Source organism: Aegilops tauschii, chromosome 2 (genome assembly GCF_002575655.3).
Source record: "Aegilops tauschii subsp. strangulata cultivar AL8/78 chromosome 2, Aet v6.0, whole genome shotgun sequence".
In the NCBI taxonomy this organism is placed as follows: Eukaryota; Viridiplantae; Streptophyta; class Magnoliopsida; order Poales; family Poaceae; genus Aegilops; species Aegilops tauschii.
In genome coordinates, this window is record NC_053036.3 from 473,988,613 (window position 1) to 474,007,133 (window position 18,521).

The 18,521-nt window shown below is 47.4% G+C and overlaps 1 long non-coding RNA gene across 1 annotated transcript; it reads left to right on the forward strand.

Moving 5' to 3' along the window:
• The first annotated feature begins 1,320 nt into the window (after window positions 1-1,320).
• Window positions 1,321-4,773, forward strand: LOC141042061 (uncharacterized). Its single transcript, XR_012203872.1, has 3 exons — window positions 1,321-1,666; window positions 3,128-3,205; window positions 4,469-4,773. It is a non-coding gene; the product is annotated as an uncharacterized lncRNA (long non-coding RNA).
• The last annotated feature ends 13,748 nt before the right edge of the window (window positions 4,774-18,521 follow it).

Genomic DNA, 18,521 nt, shown 5'->3' on the forward strand with positions numbered 1-18,521 from the left:
GACGAATCGATTTTCTTACTCCCGTATTATGTCGAGTGGTCCCACTGGACTAGATCCCTAGGCATGTACCTACGACCCGGATAACATGTTCAGATGCCACTGCTCTCAGTAACGCCGCTCTCATGATGTACTCGGTTGTTTAAATTACTATTTTGCTAATCTACACTAGAAAGGGGTCACTACTAGGGAAATGCCTAGCAGTAGGGCGGGTCTTAGGTGTATCAGTAGCGCAGGGGCCCGCGCTACTGATACGGCGCTACAACTAACTTGTAGCAGTAGCGCGGATTGACCCGCGCTACTGCTATATATGGGTAGCAGTAGCGAGCTTTATCAGGACGCGCTGCTGCTAATATCTGTAGCGCTCTACAGTTAGCCGCGCTACTGCTAAGTGCGTGCTGCTACTAACTTTACTCCCCTCGCTACTGCTAGTTTTATTAGTTTCTTATTATTTTTTGCATATTTGTTTTGTATTTGTATAGGCTTTATACAATAATCTCTAGCATATCATATACATACAAATGTAATCATAGCATACACATATAAATAGTCTCATCAAATCATATCATCATCATAATCATCATCCAACACAAAGTGGTCTCTCGTCATCATCTCGAAAATAGCGATACAAGTCTTGAATACTTGCAACTACATTGTCATCCATCTAAACAATGATATACACGAGAAGAGCTATCACTATGAGTGAGAGCGGAACTATGCAGTTGTAACACCCCGGGTGACATGCTACAGTAAACTCCTATTAATGGTGCCACGTCATCATAATTAAATTTTTGCTAATCATCACTTTGTCCCAAACCGACCTCAAATTCAAATTCCAAAAACAAGTCAAATTATTATTTCTTCAAACTGGCTAGGGAAAATGTTCGATGGGTTGAAAATATTCCCTAACTATTTGTCATGTAGGAGCCAACCTCTTTTGAATATTTACAGTGGTCCTAACCTATTTTAAAACTAAATCATTAATATTTATTTGAACCTTTTCAACTTAAACAAATAGTTAAACTATTCAAAATAATTTGGAACTTTGTGTTCTGCTTCAAAACCTTGCCTAGTATTTATGTGCTAAGTGGCACATTTAACTATACTCATTTATTAGTTCAACAAAAATACAAAACTGTAAAGAAAAGCAAAACAGAAAAATAAATATAAAAAAAGGGTAATAGGCCTATCGACTACTGTGCACGTGAGCCCACTAGCTACTGTGCCTAGCCCAGCCCAGTTCCACCTCTCCTCCTACCTCCGCTACAGTGGAGGCAGAGGGCGTGGAGGCCATCCAGCATGGCCACCGGCCACGCGCTAGCCATCCCGCGACCCTCCCTGGAGGTTAAGAGCATCGCCCCGCACAACCCCGAAAAACCTAGCCCCATTCCCTCCTTCCTCGCGTCGTTCCCCTCTCCCACGCGCGTCGCCCGAAGCTCCCCGCCATTGCCACTGTCGTTTGCACGCTCCCTGTCCTCCCCGCGCCGTGGGACTGAGTCTGGGAGCCCCGCCGTCGTCTGCTACGTCTTCCTCCCCCACTGAATCAAGCCGGGACCCCTGCATCGCCTACATCAACTCCTCCTTCAAGCTCCGGCCACCGCTCATCGTCGCTTCGATCCGCCACCGGTCGACCCGCTCCGGCTTCACCAAGTTGCTCCTCGTCACCGATGTGAGCACCACATGGTTTCCCCTCTGTTCTCGCCATCGATCTCGTCACCTAGCACTCATCCTCGCGAGTTCCGGCTCGGCCGTCCACCACGGCCGGCGGGCTCATCGCTGCCGTGTCCCCTAGCTCCCTCTATCGATGCGTGCGTGCTCCAGGAGCTGTGTAGATGCCGCCTAGTCTCTCGGTTCGTCGAATCCGAGCCCATGGGCTCGAGCTCGATCCCGTCGAGCGCCACCGCTGTCGCCGCTCGGCCGTCGACGTCGTTCTTGGCCACCCCCGTCCAGGCTAGCGCCCTGGACTGATGCATCGTGCAGCCCCGCGCTCACCCGTTGCCGTGCCTCCGCCTCACCTGGACGCGTTGGCCGTGGCCGCCACCGCCGTCCACGCGCGCGACACCGCGCCTGGCGCTGCTGACCGCCCCTCCCCTCGCGCTCATGGCCACGCCCCTGCACGTCCTCGTCCCCATGCCCGTGCACTGCTGCTCGTTGCTTGCTTCTTGCCGCTGTAGCTGTCGTTACTGCCGATGCTCGCCACTCCTATGCTACTGCTGCTGTCGTTGATCTGTAGATGATGCTAGCCGCCACTGTTGCTTAGTTGCTGCTGCCGTTGCAGGCCATACCCATGGCCAAGTGCGGCTATGTGTGTGGTGTGTGCGTACGCCACACTGCTGCTCTGCTACAGTAGCAGTAGCTAGCTTTGTTACGATCACTCTGACTACCCCTCCGTACTGCAGCAAAAGTACAACCAAACGACTTCTAATGTGGGTAAAGATAATACTAGTAGAAAGTACACTTGACAAACTCCGTTTTATCCCATTGGTCCAAATTCAAAATATGTAACGATTAAATCCTATGAAAATCACAAAATCCTATGTTCGTATATTTTAACAGTTTCTAGAATTAACTTCAAGTGGCACTTTTCAAATACAATTTCGATCAAGGAACTGAACTCTAAAATGGATGTCAATGATACGGTCATGTAGATCACAGAAAGATGATAAAAATTGGTAAAAGGCACAAATTCATAAGATGTACAGAACACTAGCTATAGCCTCTGGAAAACAGCTAAGTGATGCTCAAAAACTGAACAATTCTCAGACTTAGCCAATTTTCAGGAAATTCCATAATATTGATTAAACTTCGAAAAATCATAGGAAATAGGCCGTAGCTTGGATGAAAATACTTTGTACATGAAAGTTGCTCAAAATGACGAGACGAATCCGAATACGCAGCCTGTTCCTCGGCCACACGTCCCTAGCATAGTGAACCTGCAACATTTCCCCTACGGTTCATCTGCCCGAAAACGCGGAACACCGGGGATACTTTCCCGGATGTTTCCCCCTTTCGCCGGTATTACCTACTACCGCGTTAGGGCACACGTAGCACCGCTGTTTGCTTTGTCATGCATCGTTATGCATCTGTTTGCATTGTATTCATTGTTTCTTCCCCCTCTTCTCTCTGGTAGACTACGAGACTGACGCCGCTGCTGGTGCCCCGACCGACTACGCTGTTGACGACCCCTCCTTCTTGCCAGAGCAACCAGGCAAGCCCCCCCCTTGATCACCAGATATCACCTATTCTACTCTCTACTGCTTGCATTAGAGTAGTGTAGCATGTTACTGCTTTCCGTTAATCCTATCCTGATGCATAGCCTGTCCTTGCTACTACTGTTGTTACCTTTACCTGCAATCCTACATGCTTAGTATAGGATGCTAGTATTCCATCTGTGGCCCTACATTCTTGTCCGTCTGCCATGCTATACTATCGGGCCGTGATCACTCGGGAGCTTATCACGGGTATATACTTATATACATGATATATGATACCTGTGGTGACTAAAGTCGGGTCGGCTCGTAGGAGTACCCGCGAGTGGATCTTTGTGGCGGAGCGACAGGGCAGGTTGAGACCACCTAGGAGAGAGGTGGGCCTGGCCCTGGTCGGTGTCCGCGGTTACATCAATTAACACGCTTAACGAGATCTTGGTATTTGATCTGAGTCTGGCAATTTGGTCTATACGCACTAACCAACTACACGGGAACAGTTATGGGCACTCGACGTCGTGGTATCAGCCGAAGCCTTCGTGACGTCAGCGACTGAGCGCCGCGTGCCGCATTGGACCATAAGCTCGCACTTGTATTAATGGGGCTAGGTATGCTTCCGGCCGCGTACGCAACGTGCAGGTGTGCAATGGGCGATGGGCCCAGACCCCTGCGCGCATAGGATTTAGACCGGCGTGCTGACCTCTCTATTGTGCCTAGGTAGGGCTGCGACGTGTTGATCTTCCGCGGCCGGGCATGACCCAGAAAATTGTGTCTGGCCAAATGGGATCGAGCGTGTTGGGTTATGTGGTGCACCCCTGCAGGGAAGTTTATTTATTCGAATAGCCGTGTCCCTCGGTAAAAGGACGACCCAGAGTTGTACCTTGACCTTATGACAACTAGAACCGGATACTTAATAAAACACACCCTTCCAAGTGCCAGATACAACCCGGTGATCGCTCTCTAACAGGGCGACGAGGAGGGGATCGCCGGGTAGGATTATGCTATGCGATGCTACTTGGTGAACTTACCATCTACTCTCTTCTACATGCTGCAAGATGGAGGTGGCCTGAAGCGTAGTCTTCGACAGGATTAGCTATCCCCCTCTTATTCTGCATTCTGCAGTTCAGTCCACTGATATGGCCCTTTACACATGTACCCATGCATATGTAGTGTAGCTCCTTGCTTGCGAGTACTTTGGATGAGTACTCACGGTTGCTTTTCTCCCTCTTTTCCCCTTTTCCTTTCTACCTGGTTGTCGCAACCAGAGGCTGGAGCCCAGGAGCCAGACGCCACCGTCGACGACGACTCCTACTACACCGGAGGTGCCTACTACTACGTGCAGCCCGCTGACGACGACCAGGAGTAGTTAGGAGGATCCTAGGCAGGAGGCATGCGCCTCTTTCGATCTGTATCCCCGTTTGTGCTAGCCTTCTTAAGGCAGAGTTGTTTAACTTATGTCTGTACTCATATATTGTTGCTTCCGCTGACTCGTCTATGATCGAGCACTTGTATTCGAGCCCTCGAGGCCCCTGGCTTTTATTATGATGATTGTATGACTTATTTATGTTTTAGAGTTGTGTTGTGATATCTTCCCGTGAGTCCCTGATATTGATCGTACACGTTTGCGTGCATGATTAGTGTACGATTGAATCGGGGGCGTCACAAGTTGGTATCAGAGCCGATTGCCTGTAGGAATCCCCCTTCCACACTCCTTGGCCGAAGTCGAGTCTAGACATTGCAAAACTTTTTACTAACATGGCTGTGTGTCTTACGGGCCCACGTCGCCATTGGGTGGTACTAGGATCTTTTACTCCTCGACCTTTACTCTGGGACTCTAAACTCTCTCCTATTCGGGTTAAATGAATTTTGCTAAATCTAACATTAGGATCTCGTTATCACTTTCACCCAGAGAGCCCCTTATTACTGATGATCGTCTGCTGCACGTGAAGACCCTGAAGACACTCTCCGCTGTTAACCCGAGAACTTGTGTTCATCGCTTTTGAAATTCCCTTCCATCGATAAACTCCTATGGATAACCACGTATACTCGCCATTCATACAATGTTTCCCAGTTGATCTTGTTATTACAAGATACCCCGAAATTCTCTTTGTTGTTCCGAGAATCCTTTGAGCTTACTGCTTTGCTGTTCTTTGTCACCTGAATACCCCTACGGATAATTCTCGCACTTACCGAGTATCCGCTCATCCCCAGTTGATTCAAGTATTTCACAAAAGTGTTCAAAAAACCATTCGATCTTCCGAAAATCCTCAGGAGCCTTTTTGCTCTTGAAATTCTTGCTTACTTGCATTATGATTAATCTTAAGTCTCGTAATCTTATTGGCATCTCTTGTCATTATCATTTTGAGTCCGTTGATTCAATTTGTTGCAATGCTCGCAATCCTCAATCAGATCCTAGAATTCATCCTTCCGGCTCAGACGTCATTTGAAACGTGAGCTGGTTCTCGCCAATCAAATTGTCGTCGATTGTGCCCCTATGTCTATTGAACTTATCCATCCTTGATCAGAGCGTCTGTTTCTAATCCTTCGTTTTGTAAATCATAATTCCTTTGCAATTGAGCTCTAAGTTACTTAGTTGTTTCTATAATCTAAGGTCTTTGCATTGATTCTTCCTCTGGTTGTGTGCCGATACTCACATCAGATCCTTTATGGACCATCAGAACCTTGTTGGATTTTATCCGACAACGTCCTTCATATTCAATCACTTTGGAAGTTCTTTCCCTGATACATAATGCCTTTGGTAAATCCTATTCCTTGATTTGGCCAACCATGCTCTGCTTTCGAGCTGGTGATATTTACTATTGAAGCTTGTGGTATATGTTTCCACGATGCCCCGATGGGTTGAACCTATTCCTTCCATAATATGTGTGAACTCGAAAGTTTTCATGAGTCATACTCTTCTGGTATTTTGCCAGATAAAATTTTCAACACTGCAACTTCATCAAACGCGAGAAGTGAATGAAAGGTTATGCATTGAAGAAGTGGGAGTCGACCTTGAACTTTGCATTCATGCCCATGGACACGATGTAGATCTTATCATGGAAGCTTCTCGCAAAATAGTTACCCCCTTGTTATAAGTGCTTGTATCTATGGTTTGATCATTTACAAATGTGGTTCTGACCATATTGTTCCCCTTTGAATCAATTAGTCAGACAAGTTAAAACCACTTGTCCTCTACAAATCAATGCACCAGTCCAACCTTTACTTTGATCTTTCGTCGAGTATTACACCTTGGTATCTCGAGATTATCACGGAACTGCATAACTTCTTATGAGTTCTCCATCAAGTACTATATTCTGACTGATTCCAATTTTTCACGGGCTCTGAGTCATTAAACACTCAAGAAACACCGATAACTGAATCGAGTCTGCATCGCGATTAAACAACTGTTAGTAGTCTTCTTTGCTTACGAGTTTAATACTCCATCATGTCATTCCTAGCCTGATCGGCTATATCTTTATCGTGCTAAATTTTAACTGTGCTACTTGGTCCTTCCCGGAGCATAATTTTTGACGATGAGCTAAGCTTACGTCGATCTTCCTCCTCATGTTAATTTCTTTTTGAACAACAAACTTGATTTCGAGTTTGTGTCCTACTCATGGTTCCAATAACCTTTCGCTTCATCATTCATTTGACTTGATGTCATCGTCGATTGATTACATCTTCATGAAATCTCTTGACAAATGTGTCATGATCATCATCAGTGTTCCAAGCTTTTCCAGGATATCAATTGAATTCATGATGAGAAATACTATCCTTGCCCTCGATGATTGGTGTTATCATCGACCACTTTATTGCCTTCCGTTCAACACAAACTTGTTCGTGCTTTGTGTATACCTTGAGTTCCTTACTATCCAGCTTTTGTTATGTTCTACCTTGAATTATTACTGTCTTTTATGTTGAGGATGTTGTGAGAATTTCATCACCTCTTAAGAATTTCATCACCATTCTTCTTGGTCCCCGTGTTGATTCCAACCGGAATACCAATAGGTGAAAGGTGCTGCTTGAATTCTGCACTTCTAGCAACCCTGTTGCTTTGAAGTTAATGGACGACCGTTCATTCTTAGACTATTGGTTATTGAATCACCATTCTAACATAGATCATGCTACCTACGCCCATATTTCGGGTGCACCTTTCAACTGCTTTTTACTTGGGTATGTTTTCCTCGAGCATATCTCATTATATCATTTGATCTGACAAATGTTATCTCCTTGTTCACATAATTGTGGAAATCCATTCTTTGAAATTCTCGATGAATTGTTGCTGAGTCAATCAGCCACCTCGTCACCTCTCCTTGATTTAATGATGAACTCTTGTTTGGAACTCGCTTCCATAGTTCAATTCCCGAGAATATTACAATGTCATCTCGACAACTTGTGTTGCACCTTCCTTCTCAGGCATCATGAGTCTGAGGTATGCTGACACCAATCAGAACTGAATCTCGGTCAAATATGATGGTTGGAACATATATCCATGAGATATAACATTGGCCTTTGTATGACCCGGTAAGGTGATGTCATGCCTAGCACACCTGGCCGAAGGACCTATTGTTGTAGTTCCATTTTGGCAAGGTTAACCATTCTCCCTGGAGGAAATTGTAAGACTTATTTTATAAGTTGTTCCTGATGGATCCTTTGTGTATCCAAAGTCCGACCTTTGCTTGAAGACCCTGCCAATGCTATCTCGAAGCATGTCTGTGGTACTCCGATTTTCAATAACAACATTTGAAGCACAATGCAAAATTCTCTTTATCAATTATCCAAACACTGTTGTATGGGTAATGTCATGAAATTTCTTCCCCCCTTTCCTAAAGGGTTTTCTACGTTATATCTTGTCATGGATATCATGCTCTGCTTGTCCTTGGGAAGGATATACCCCTGAAATACGTGTTTAAACACATTTTACTTTCCATTGTTTTGTTTAGACCTTTCTAGTAATCTGACTTAACTGAGCAGTGACTATTCCCTGCTTATGTAAGCACCTCGATGTTGTAAGACCCTGTTACTATTGTTGATGACATTCCGGCAGCCACCGATGGACGAGAACTTTGCCTAATGGTCCGCCTCGTACAACGAGCAGGAAAATGGTTCTCTTCGTCCCTCGCCCTTGGCATCGACATTGTTGTCAACATAACTGATAGGCTACCTTCTAACATGTCTTGCCATCATGACCGTGCAAGATGTCAACGCCTTTCCTACTTTTAACCACATGGTGGGCCCATAACCCACATATCCACAGGATCGAAACTTGACTCTCTCGTACCTCCCTATTTCCAAAGTTATTACCCACGCTTGACTTCGTATGTAATTCGCGAGCCACTTTCCGAGAGATAATCTATTCCCGATGCTCTGAACCCCTTTCTCACACTCTGTTCAAGTATCGATCGGTTGTCCATTCGCTTGAAACTTCTTATTGAACTTTCATACTTTACTCTTGATTGTTTTCTTAAGTTTCAACTCGAGAGATACTTCTGCCACATTCCCTGAATTGTTCACCAGATAATTAACACTATAAGGGTCAGTTCTCCCGAAGTTACTTTTCTCTTCCCCACTTAAATCTCGGGACGAGATTTCTTGTAGTGGAGGAGATTTGTAACACCCCGGGTGACATGCTACAGTAAACTCCTATTAATGGTGCCATGTCATCATAATTAAATTTTTGCTAATCATCACTTTGTCCCAAACAGACCTCAAATTCAAATTCCAAAAACAAGTCAAATTATTATTTCTTCAAACTGGCTAGGGAAAATGTTCGATGGGTTGAAAATATTCCCTAACTATTTGTCATGTAGGAGCCAACCTCTTTTGAATATTTACAGTGGTCCTAACCTATTTTAAAACTAAATCATTAGTATTTATTTGAACCTTTTCAACTTAAACAAATAGTTAAACTATTCAAAATAATTTGGAACTTTGTGTTCTACTTTAAAACCTTGCCTAGTATTTATGTGCTAAGTGGCACATTAAACTATACTCATTTATTAGTTCAACAAAAATACAAAACTGTAAAGAAAAGCAAAACAGAAAAATAAATATAAAAAAGGGTAATAGGCCTATCGACTACTGTGCACGTGAGCCCACTAGCTACTGTGCCTAGCCCAGCCCAGTTCCACCTCTCCTCCTACCTCCGCTACAGTGGAGGCAGAGGGCGTGGAGGCCATCCACCATGGCCACCGGCCACGCGCTAGCCATCCCGCAGCCCTCCCTGGAGGTTAAGAGCATCGCCCCGCACAACCCGCGCCATGGGACTGAGTCTGGGAGCCCCGCCGTCGTCTGCTACGTCTTCCTCGCCCACTGAATCAAGCTGGGACCCCTACATCGCCTACATCAACTCCTTCTTCAAGCTCCGTCCACCGCTCATCGTCGCTTTGATCCGCCACCGGTCGACCCGCTCCGGCTTCACCAAGTTGCTCCTTGTCACCGATGTGAGCACCACATGGTTTCCCCTCTGTTCTCGCCATCAATCTCGTCACCTAGCACTCATCCTCGCGAGTTCCGGCTCGGCCGTCCACCACGGCCGGCGGGCTCATCGCTGCCGTGTCCCCTAGCTCCCTCTGTCGATGCGTGCGTGCTCCAGGAGCTGTGTAGATGCCGCCCAGTCTCTCGGTTCGTCGAATCCGAGCCCATGGGCTCGAGCTCGATCCCGTCGAGCGCCACCGCTGTCGCCGCTCGGCCGTCGACGTCGTCATCGTTCTTGGCCACCACCGTCCAGGCCAGCGCCCTGGACTGATGCACCGTGCAGCCCGCGCTCACCCGTTGCCGTGCCTCCACGTCACCTGGACGCATTGGCCGTGGCCGCCCTCGCCGTCCAGGCGCGGTGGCTGCTGACTGCCCCTCCCCTCGCGCTCATGGCCACCCCCTGCACGTCCTCGTCCCCATGCCCGTGCACTGCTGCTCGTTGCTTGCTTCTTGCCGCTGTAGCTGCCATTACTGCCGATGCTCGCCACTCCTATGCTACTGCTGCTGTCGTTGGTCTATAGATGATGCTAGCTGCCACTGTTGCTTAGTTGCTGCTGCCGCTGCAGGCCATAGCCATGGCCAAGTGCGGCTATGTGTGTGGTGTGTGCGTACGCCACACTCTGCTGCTCTGCTACAGTAACTGAATGTTACTGTAGCAGTAGCTAGCTTTGTTACGATCACTCTGATTACCCCTCCGTACTGCAGCAAAACTACAACCAAACGACTTCTAATGTGGGTAAAGATAATACTAGTAGAAAGTACACTTGACAAACTCCGTTTTATCCCATTGGTCCAAATTCAAAATATGTAACGATTAAATCCTATGAAAATTACAAAATCCTATGTTCGTATATTTTAACAGTTTCTAGAATTAACTTCAAGTGACACTTTTCAAATACAATTTTGATCAAGGAATTGAACTCTAAAATGGATGTCAATGATACTGTCGTGGAATTGTCACGGCAGATGTCCTCGTGCAAGGACTTAGTCGTGGAGCCATCGCAGCTAGGAAGCTTAAAGGGGTTAAACGGGACAAAGGACACGAGGATTATACTGGTTTGGCCCCTTACGGTGAAGGTAAAAGCCTACTCCAGTTGAGGTGGAATTACTTAGGGTTTTGATGACCAGGGAGCTTAACCGTTGTGCCTGGCTATCGATCTGATGTTGCCTGTCCTGAACCGCCGCCGGGTCGTCCCTTTATATAGAGAGGTTGACACCCAGCGGCTCTCAGAGTCCCAGCCGGCTTATAACAGTGTCCGGTTCGGACTCTTAACTATTCTTGCCTTACACTACAAGTCTTGCCATAACGGTGGTTTATCACTACGGGCCTTAAGCCGCCTCCGGGTCTTAAGCCCATTACTGAACCCCCATCCTCAAGCTTGGTACTGGGCTTCACGTGATGATCATTATGACATAACCCGGCCCCTCCTAGGCGGGTGACACTAATGGTTATATCCTCAACATTAGGCCCCAGATTGATTTGAACCGGTTCATGTCAATCTTCAATACCTTTAAGAGAAAATCTTCCGGCTTCTGCTTGTGCGAAGGTTATAACCCGCCGTGACGTCATCTTCTGGATTCTTGGTAACCCGCCATGACGTCATCTTCCATTAAATTCATTTTTTATTCTGTCATATCCCAACGGATCTTATCTTAATGACCATCCCGAGAATCGAGGCGTTTCTGCGGCAAGATAATCATGTCTTCAGCCTCCTCGTTTCTCGCGCCCATTTACCAGCCGTCCCTTATAAATAGGCCCGGCCCATAAGCCTTTCGTCACTCTTCTCGATCCATCGTCTTCCTCCTCTGACGCCCAGAGCTCGAGCTCCGCCGCCGCCGCCGCGCCCCTCGTCTTCCTCAGCCTCGGCCGCTGCATCATCCTGAACCGGTCCAGAGAAACGGCGGTGACCTCCGCTGCTCATCGGCACCAGTAAGTCCTTGCTACTCCGTACAGTAGATTCACATTAGGGTTCCATGCTTCTTCCCTGTTCTTCGTAGTTTCATCTCGATTTCTTCACAGTTCCTCCACCGAGGCTCCTTTTGATCCGAAAACGGTACAGACTCCCTGCGGTAGTAGTTTCTCACCCATTTTTATGCTAGTAGATCCCTTTTGCCCAAAAAAGACCTCATTTAGAGCTTATGAACTCCTCTGTATCAGTTTTTTAGGTCTAGAAATTTTTCCTTCCTGGACGATCGTTTGATCCAAAGTAATCCCTGCAATCTGTGAAACTTGTTTGTGCAACACTTAGACAAAAAACTGCATCTGTTAGCCATGGCGGCTCATATCGCCGGCTTAAAAGAGACCTTGCTTTGTGAAATCTCCAGCTCACTCACAATAGAGTTAAATAACTTAAATTGCTTAAGATATCCACGGCGGCTTAGATAACCTGACACAGTTAGTCATATATCATTAGCCCCCTTCATAAACCGCCATCTTGAATACTGAACTGAAATTCTTCCTCCGGCTTAAATTTGAACCGGGAATTCTCTTTTGTCATAGGCTTCCATTTTCCACAATGCCGCCCAAGGCTCCCAAAGCGCCCATTACGTGCAACTGGGTGAGATCCAACGTTACTGATAGCACCTTAGATGACTTCGTAAAAATGGGTTACCTGCCTAAGAAGGAGGTCATGTCCTACCGAGCTCCTGACCCGTCCGAAGAGAGACCTCAACCAAAGGATGGAGAGGTTGTCATATTTGCTGACCACATGAGCCGGGGCTTTGCTCCTCCTGGCTCAAAATTCTTCAGAGATGTTCTGCACTTTTTCGATCTGCGACCTCAAGACATTGGACCCAACTCCGTGTCGAACATTTGTAACTTTCAAGTGTTCTGTGAGGTATACCTTGGAGAAGAACCTAGCCTGCTACTCTTTAGGGAGTTATTTTACTTGAACCGCCAGAATGAATGTGCCAACGGGCCTAGCTTGAAACTTGGTGGAATCTCAATCCAACGACGGAGAGATTGTCTCTTTCCTTATGCTGAGCCGCCAAGCCACCCGAAGGACTGGAACCAGACATGGTTCTACTGCCAAGATACTTCTCCGGCTGATGAGAACCCTCTGCCCGGCTTTCGTGCCCTGCGTCTAGAGTCAAATCACCCCCTGCCAGACAAATTATCTCAAGCTGAGCGTCAACCGCTTATTCCCACCATCAACAAAATCAAAGCTCTTCTGGGAAACGGCCTAAACGGCGTTGATCTGGTCCGGGTCTGGATTGCTTGGCGGGTGATTCCTCTAAGCCGCCGCCCCGGCTTAATGTGTGATTACACAGGCCGGAAGGATGGTCCTCTTCGGCACAGCCCCGACGACTTACCTGAGGACGTCGTTGATGACATGACCAAGTCTCTTCTGAACGAGAGCTTAGCAGATTGCGGGAGGACAAGCCTAAGCCCCTTCTGCAAGGCTAACCCGGCCCCGGCGGTAAGCTATTGACCTGAACACCTTACTTTTCATTTTAACGATTTTCGTCTTAATTTCAAGAAACCTTCATTGTATTTTACAGGCTAATGAAAAATTCTGGAAGGTCAGGTATGACCATGAAGCTGCTAAGAAAGCCAGGAAGGCTAAAAAAGCCGCCAGGAGAGCCGCTCCCCACAAGAAGGGGAGTAAGCCTAGCACCTCGGACCTGCTTCACCTGGAAGACACCTCCGAGTTAGAGGTAGCCCTTGATTCTTTAGGCTCCTTTTTTAACCGTCTTATTGACACTGATTATCAGCAGGAGGACACCGGAGCGAGTAACCCGGTGATTGAAGAGGTAACTATACTTTCCTCCGACTCGGAGCCCTTGCCAAGACTGAAAGTCCGAAGAGTAACCCGGAAAGTAAGATTTTCACATCCTTTAGCTTATCAAGATCCTCAATTTTTTTTGAAGCGACAGATTCATGAGAGTCGGAGGCAGACCCGGACTAGCAAGGACACAGACCTCTCCTCCGGCTTGCCCGAAGCATTAAGGAAGCGCCGGACCGAGGTTATCTCCGACTTATATCCTTTTCATCCTTTGGCGGGCGTCACTCGTCAACCACTCAATTCTTCTGATTCAAACTATTAGGGAACTTCACCTTCCTCCGGCGACTCCATGCAATCTAACTTGCCGGCCTTCAAAACCGCACCCGGGTAATGATAGCCAGCTTCTTTTGTGCTTATCTTACTTATGTTTTTGCACTAACCCTTTGACTTTCAGTATACAAGTAAAGCCCAGTAAGAGGGCGAAGAAAAGTAAGCCGGCCGAAGAGTCGGTCTTGACTGAACCTGATGCCTCTGCCCCTGAGCCGCCGTCTGCACCAGCTCCGGAAACCACCACTGCCCCATCTAATGAGCAAGTTATGGAGGGTTCTGATAACCCGAAGATCCCCAGCCCGGCTCATCCAGATGACCCGGACGTGGTGATTACCCGGACCGAATTTGTAGAACCGGGAAGACCCACCGTGCTGGCTAGGTGCTCTGCCAAGGAGGAACTTCTGGAACGCCGCAGAGCCAGGCTGGACATTACTAACTATGCCAATCTGAGCATTGGAGATATTGTCGCTGGCTATATTGGTCAAGTGCACAACAGCTGGGACCTGGAGATTGACATGGTGAAGCAAATACAGCAAAAATTTGAGGTACGACTCCCTTGCTTACTCCATAGTCATCCTTACCATGCCAGCCCCGAAGTCTATTACTTATGATGGAATATGTTGTAGACTTAATACCGGCTTAATAATTACTGCAAGAAAACCGGCTTACCTGGTAACACTCACGGGCCGGATTAAACAGCATAACTGAACCGGTCTTTACCTTATGTTAATCAAGTAGTTGAGCAACTTTACACATTAGCCCCCAAGTGCCGAGTACCTTTGCCTGCAAAGTGCTTGGGACTTACTTTCATGATCCGGCACTGTAGATAGACCCTTTCAGCATACAATAGTCCCCAAGTGCCAAGTGTCTTTGCTTGCAAAGTGCTTGGGACTTAATATTGCATTATAATCACCTTAACTGTAACCCGGAATTTGTACAGGCCGCCTGTAAGAAATTTGAATCGGAAATCTCTGATCTGAAGAGCCGCCTGAAGACCCAGGAAAGTGAAACCCAAAAAGCCAACTCCAAATTTGAACTCAGTGTATCCGCACAAGAGAAACTGAAGAAAAAGTTTGAAGCAGAAAGGAAAGCCTGGGCAGATGAAAAAGCTGCTTTGCTCAGCCGGGCCGAACAAGCGGAGGCCACTCTTACTGAAAGAACCGCCGAGCTATCCGGCTTAAAACGCCATGTCTCTCAGATGGTCTTTGCAATCTTTGGTAAATTTCTAATCAGTTTACATCGTTTAGTTCCCATAAACATCTCAATTGCCAACAGCTCACTTGACTTTGTAATGCAGGTCCCAGGAGTTCTAATCTCAACCAGAGCATGCTGACTAAGCTGAAGGCGGTTTACACCTTGGTGGAGCAACTATACACTAGGTCACAACGTGCTTTAGCCGTTGTGGCTCTGTCCAATGAAGTTCCCACTCACCTGGCAGATGTACTCAGGCGGCTTGCCGTACTTCCTCAGCGCTTCCAAGAGCTGAGACGGGCTTCTGCAAGAGCCGGAGCCATAGCCGCTCTGAGCCGGGCCAAGGCGTTTCTACCGGAGCTAGACCCGGCCGACATCGCCCTTGGGTATCCCAGCTTGAAGGAAGACGGCACCCCCTTTGACCAGATGGACTTCGCCGCCTGTGTGAAGAGCGTACGCCCTGTGGCCACTTTGATTGGCAATGACACAGATCTTACCAAATATCAGCCGGGCTATGACGCGGAGAATCAGAGAATCCCAACACCACGCTATGAGGCAGTCAGCCTGATTCCGCCAACTCGTAAGCATACCTTCGCCCCTGAAGTTGACCCGGCCGGGTTAATTGATGATGAGGCTCAATTTGAAGCTTTGAGCGGCATTGATTGGAAATCATCAACCTTCCAGGTCATGGAAACAACCGGAGGAGCGGAGAGGGATGAGCCGGAAGCTTCAACCCAACAAGCACTTTAATTTCGTAGGCGGCTCATGGTTATGCCTTAAAAACAATGCCTCACCTTTTGGACTCGGGGAGTCCTGTAATAGAGTAGGACAAACACTTAATTTTGTCGTGCCATCGTGCACGTGTGCAGCGCTCAACTCTGTTTAGGCTGCTCTTTTATATTCCTCCGGGTTATGTTTGATCATCTGCTTTCCTTAAGCTTAAAGAGCTGTCTTTAATTGTCCTGCATAGAAAACAAATCACAAGTCTCTAGGAGGCTGCAAGCCTTCACGTACACTTCCCGTTTATGTAACCCAAATAATAAGGTTGAGAACTCAACTCCGGTTCACCAGCACCTATAATGCTTATTGTGTGCTATCAACATTATTAATCAAAGTTAAGCCGTTGGAAAAAGAACCACCCTTGAACACTTTTGATATGATCAAAAGAATTTGTTGCAAACCAAGAGATCAAAAACTTAGGGGCTTCTGATTCGAATACGACCAGAGAACCGTCCCAAAGGGGTTAAGCTAAGATTCAAATGCGATCATATAGCCCCCAGTGGCTTTGGCGTTGCCGATCAAGAGGGTACCGACAGCTATGTTCTCTTTGGTTCGAATACGACCTATGTTTGAACAGGAAGCCCCCAAATGACCTTGAGAGTTGTTTAACGACGCTGATTCGAATACGATCCACGTCGGTTCCCAAAGGGGGTTGAGCTATGATTCAAATATGATCAAGAAAAACTCCCCAATGAGCTCGACAATTTGCCAATCAAGTGGGTATCGACAGCTATGTTCTCTTTGGTTCGGATACGACCTATGTTTGAACAGGAAGCCCCCAAGTGATCATATTTTTGGCGGCTAGATTCAAATACAATCATGAGCCGGATCAACCTCCAAATGGCCATGTAATGTTCCAATGAAAATAACAATGATACATTTACCTTTGGAGGAAAGGAAAGGACCGAGGTCCAGCTTTATTACTTATCACAATATATACATGGCTATAGAAATATGTACATTATGAGAGCCGGTGGCTCAAGTGTAATAAGGCCGAAGCTGAGCTATGTTCCACGGCCGGCGGGTCTCCTCCTCCGACTTACGTGAATCTCTGTGCTCCCGAACATCAATAAGGTAGTATGACCCGTTGTGCAAGTTCTTGCTGACCACAAAGGGCCCTTCCCAAGGTGGGGATAACTTGTGCGCATCTGTTTGATCCTGGATGAGCCGGAGCGCCAAATCACCTTCCTGAAAGACCCGGGACTTAACCCGACGGCTGTGATAGCGGCGCAGGTCTTGTTGGTAAATCGCCGAGCGAGTTGCTGCTACGTCACGTTGTTCATCCAACAAGTCAAGAGCTTCTTGACGCGCCTGCTCATTATCCGCCTTGACATAAGCCGCCACTCGAGGCGAGTCATGACGGATGTCGCTAGGGAGGACCGCCTCAGCTCCGTAAACCATGAAGAAAGGTGTGTAACCCGTAGACCTGTTAGGAGTAGTATTGTTGCTCCATAACACGGAAGGTAACTCCTCTACCCAACAACCCGGCGTCCGTTGCAAAGGGACCAAAAGCCGGGGCTTGATGCCCTTCAAGATCTCCTGATTGGCTCTCTCAGCCTAACCATTGGATTGAGGGTGAGCCACTGATGAAACATCGAGCCGAATATGCTCTCGTTGACAAAATTCCTCCATGGCGCCCTTAGACAGATTGGTGCCATTGTCAGTTATAATGCTGTGTGGAAAACCAAAGCGAAATATCACCCTTTTCATGAACTGAACCGCTGTGGCTGCGTCACACTTACTAACTGGCTCTGCCTCAACCCACTTTGTGAACTTGTCGACCGCCACCAAGAGGTGGGTCTTCTATTCCTTGGACCTTTTAAAAGGCCCAACCATATCAAGCCCCCAGACCGCAAATGGCCAAGTGATTGGAATCATCCTCAACTCTTGAGCCGGCACATGAGCCCGTCGTGAGAACCTCTGACAACCGTCACATTTACTGACCAAGTCCTCTGCATCAGCATGAGCCGTCAGCCAATAAAAAACCATGACGAAAAGCCTTGGCCACAAGGGATTTTGAGCCGGCATGATGGCCACAATCCCCCTCGTGAATCTCACGTAAAATTTCTTGACCTTCCTTAGGGGAAACACAACGCTGGAAAGTTCCAGTGACACTGCGACGATGCAGCTCGCCATTGATAATTATCATTGACTTAGACCGCCGGGTTATTTGTCTGGCCAAAGTTTCATCCTTAGGCGATTCTCCCCGGGTCATGTAAGCCAAGTATGGTACTGTCCAATCTGGGATAATGTGGAGAGCCGCCACCAACTGTGCTTCTGGGTCAGGAACAGCCAAGTCTTCCTCTGTAGGCAACTTAACAGAAGGGTTATGCAAAATGTCCAAGAAAGTATTAGGCGGCACCGGCTTTCGCTGAGAGCCCAGCCGGCTTAATGCATCAACCGCCTCGTTCTTCCTGCGATCGATGTGCTCTACTTGGTAACCCTGAAAATGTCCAGCAATGGCATCAACTTCGCGGCAATAAGCCGCCATGAGGGGGTCCTTGGAATCCCACTTGCCTGACACTTGTTGGGCCACTAAATCTGAGTCGCCAAAGCACCTTACCCGGCTTAAGCTCATCTCCTTAGCCATCCGAAGACCATGGAGCAAGGCCTCGTACTCAGCTGCATTGTTAGTACAGGGAAACATCCACCGTAGCACATAGCAAAATTTGTCACCTCGAGGGGAAGCTAATACAACTCTAGCCCCCGAGCCCTCCAATTGCCTGGACCCGTCGAAGTGAATAGTCCAGTATGTATTATCCGGTTTCTCTTCAGGCACCTGCAGCTCTGTCCAATCGTTGATGAAATCCACCAA